The sequence below is a fragment of the Adiantum capillus-veneris genome, chromosome 28, assembly GCF_014529385.1.
Source record: "Adiantum capillus-veneris isolate H3 chromosome 28, ASM1452938v2, whole genome shotgun sequence".
Taxonomy (NCBI): Eukaryota; Viridiplantae; Streptophyta; class Polypodiopsida; order Polypodiales; family Pteridaceae; genus Adiantum; species Adiantum capillus-veneris.
The window spans coordinates 126129543-126133902 of record NC_140958.1 but is presented as its reverse complement, the minus strand read 5'-3'; positions in this window follow the sequence as shown (position 1 = coordinate 126133902).

The window sequence follows — 4360 nt, the reverse complement described above, 5'->3', positions numbered from 1 at the left end:
TGATGCAGTGAATGAGAGGTAGCACACGAGTAAAGGGAAGTGCCATGCCCTGAGGACATGATCAGTCCACAAAGGGCAGTCACCCAAAGCTTTGCGGAAAGCTTCAAGTTTCTCATGAGACAATGCCTTTGTGAAAAGATCTGCAAGGTTGTCTTGTGTTGGCACATAACCCAAGTTGATCTCTCCTATTGAGAGTCTCTCCCTGACATAGTGGTAATGCACCTCAATATGCTTTGTGTCCCCTTTGTGCGAGTATGAAAAATTGGGTTCCTTGCAACTACCAATGCGCTCTGACTGTCAGTGTAGATAGTATTGGCAGTGTCCTGTCCAACACCTAAATCATCCATAAGGCGTCTAATCCATACACACGCAACCGTAGCTGCGAAGACTGCCCTATACTCAGCCTCACAACTAGAAGTGACCACAGTAGGTTGCTTCTTGCTCAACCATGATATACATGAACTGGAAAGCATGAAACAAAAACCACTTGTGGACACTTGCGTGTCAAAACAACCAGCCCAATTTGAGTCTGAAAAAGCATGTAAGTCTGGCAGCAATGATCCCCCCTTGTGATAAACAAGCCAAGATGTAAAGTGCCATAAGGTAGTAGAAAAGACTCTTGACAGCCTACGAATGCTTAGACCTTGGGCTATGCATAAATTTGCTGACCTATGAGACTACAAACTGAATATCCAACAACAGTTTGGTAAAGAGTGACATCAGCAAGATTGCCAGCATCATGTAGACTTAACTTCAAACATGTTTCCATGGAAGTGGCAATAGGTTTGCGATCCTCAAGTCCAAACTTACATAGCAATGTCTCTATGTAACTTTTTTGACACAAGGAAATACCACCATCATGCTACTTAAATTGTATACCCAAGTAATGATGCAACAGCCCCAAATCTTTCATCTTGAAAGTAGCATTCAAATCAGCCTTAAATTTAGCAATATGTCTCTCATTTGGTCCAGTGATCAGCAAATCATTTACATAAAGAACCACAATGAGAAGTACATCACCCTCACGCTTTACATACAATGTGCTTTCTATTGGACTGTTACGAAAGCCTTGTTTGACCAAATGAGTGTCAACTTTCTCATACCAAGCACGAGGATATTGCTTCAACCCATACAAAGCCTCCTTACATCTGCATACTTCGTCCTCTTGTCCTTTCTTGACAAAACCACGAGCAACGTTACATAAACTTCCTCAAATATGTCACCATTCAAGAAAGCAGTAACAATGTCTGATTGATGTGCATCCCAACCAAAATGAGCTGCAAATGCACATAGAAAATGCACAGTAGTCATACGACAAGTGGGAGCAAAGTCTCTTCATAGTCTATGCATTTTTGTTGTGCATAACCCTTTGCAACAAGTCGAGCCTTATGGCAATCGATCTCACCATTTGGCTTGCGTTTCAACTTGTAAACCCACTTTGTACCAATGGCCTTTTTGCGAGGAGGCAAATCACATAAAGTCCATGTGTCATTTTCTATTAGTGCATCATATTTTGATTGCTGGCAGGCATCCAATTTTTTGAATTTTGTGCTTCATCAAAAGACAAAGGTTCCTCAACATCATGTAATCTAGACACAGCCAAATCATAACAATCTGATGCATGGCGAGAGCCTGAACGAGTACGACTAGACAAAGGTGCATTCAATTTACTATCGCACAATCTATGCACCAGCCATTTTGGCATACTCTAGCCTGCTCATTTTCATTCCTTTCCTCATCAAGTACATCATATACATTTGCATCAGTAATAGGCTGATTTGTAACATTTTTGAAAACCCCCATAGGTTGTACATTTGCCTCATTGGAATTTACATTTGAACTTTCACCACTGAAAAGAGGCAACAAAGTTTCATAAATGTCATGTGAGCTTACACTACTGTCTCTAGTACATGACGGCAAGGACTAAACAGAATCTTCCACAAACACTACATCCTGTGAAACCAGAATACGCTTTGTTTGCGGATGATACAACCTTAACCTTTTCTTTCAGCACTATAACCAACAAAAACACATTTGACAGCCTTATCATCCAATTTTTTGCGTTGTGTTTGTGGCACCAAAGCATATGCCAAACAGCCAAAACCACGCGTGTGCTTAATAGAAGGCTTTCTATCATGCCATGCTTCATATGGAGTAATAGACTGCAAAGCTTTTGGAGGACACCTGTTAAGTACATAAGTGGCACACATGATGGCCTCAAGTCAAAAAGAATGCGGCAAAGCTTCACTTTTGACCATACATTGTGCCATTTTCATAAGTGACATAAATTGTTTGAAGCACATAAAAACTTCGGACTTCGCTTTAAGCGGAAATACCCATGCATGCCTGGAGTAATCATCATAAAAAGTCATGAAGTACAGGTAAGTGCCCAAGGACGGAGTTTGCATGGGCCCACAACATCACTATGCACAAGTTGTAACCTGCATGTGGCCCTAACTGAACCATCCTTTGGAAACTTAGAACATTGCATTTTACCCAAAATATAGCCTTCACAAGCATGTTTGACAGGTGCTTCAAGAGGCGGCAAAGAAGCAACCATATCAGATTTCTCCAAACGCAGTAAACTGGCAAAATTCAGATGACCAAAACGTGCATGCCAAAGTTTTGCATCTGAAATAGCCCTTGAATGTGCAATTGCATTTGCAAAATTTTGTCCACACTTGTCATACAAAGTGAGTTTATATGGCCAATAATGGCAACGCATCTTCTTTTTGCCCTTATCACCAGGATTTCCAGACGAATTACTGTCAGCAGAAGCATTAGGAACATGTGATTTTCCACTCGCAGAAGAACCATAAGAAGTGGCCGCATTGCTGTTACCACCCTTTCTTTAGAAGCAATTAAAGCTTGTTCAATTGCACGTTGTCTAGTCCTGTTTTTTTTAAAAAGTGACTCTTGCAACATCAATGTGCACAATGCGTCAAACTTGACAACTTCACGATTTCTTTGGGTCATAAGTCTCCAAGTACTAGTAGCAAAAGTCTGGTAAGAATCTGGTAAGGCATCAAGAACAGTCTGCACAAGGAAACTGTCTGAAATGACTCACTACAAAAATAAGTTGCTCATTGATATCCTTGACACCAGCAAGGAAAGTGTCCATATCATCTTCCTCATGCATAATCTTTGACTCAAGCTCTTTACGCAGCAACGCAATTTTTGCCTCATTGCAGATTGCATAAAGACCAGACAGAATATCCCAAGCCAATTTTACAGATTTCACTGAACGAATGTGAGGAGTAATGGTGCACTTCACAGACATTGCAATCAATGCATGAACCTGTGCATCCTTTACATCCCAACAAGCTTGTTCTGCCATAAGCAAAACAACTCTAATAACAGCAATCCTTGTAGCAAGACCTGCCACATCCTCAACATCGTCTACATCCTCAGAACCAGGATGTACATCAATGCCTTGCACAATATTCTAGACGCCCTTTGACACAAGAACATGTTGCATCATGTAAGCCCACATAGGGTAATTGTCCCCATCTAGTCTGTCCTCAACAGCAGCAAATATCTTGAACACATCTGTGTTGTTGTCAGCCATGAAAAATGCCTACACTTGATGTGAAAACTGCCCGAAATGAGAAGAAACTCAGTGAGACCAGCACGTGCTATATAGCACAACCCACAGTAGACTATATGGGACATGTTATGCAGTATTTGGCACTGATAGAAATTTTGCACAAAATGACAAAATTGCCTATGTAGACTTGGTTGTAGTAGAAACGGAGGGCGAAATGACCCCGAGTCAAAAATCTGAGTAGACTAAGCTCTACGAGCTTGCCCTAAATTTTTGTCGACTTGCGAACGCTCGCCAAAGCTCACTGAACTCGGAGAAATTGAGCAGGCATGTGCTGGAGCTGCTGGCGACTAAGCCCAGGAGGATGCAACCTACTCTGATACCAATTGTTGGAATTAGGGTTGTAGGAAAACACATACAACTTGGAGAAGATGAAGGAAGCTGAAGGCACACAACAGAGAGTGTATTACTTAGTGTGCAATGAAAAGATAGATAGCCCTAGAGTGATGGGTGTATGTACAATGCACGGGGGAAAAAACCTCCTAAAGAGGGAAAAATGGCCCCGGTGGTCCTAGTGTGTTCACACACATCACTACCACATGTATGTGGTAACAAGATTTGGGTGATGCGCATCACTTTCTTGGTATGCGTATCAAGAGAGATCGCAAACGTGGTATACTTGAACTTCCACAAGGAGAGTATATTCACAAGGTCTTGCAACGTTTTAATATGCAAGGGGGGAAAGCATTGAGCACCCCAATGGCAACATACAAAAAACTTAGCGAGCATGATTGTTCCAAATCAGATGCTGAAAAA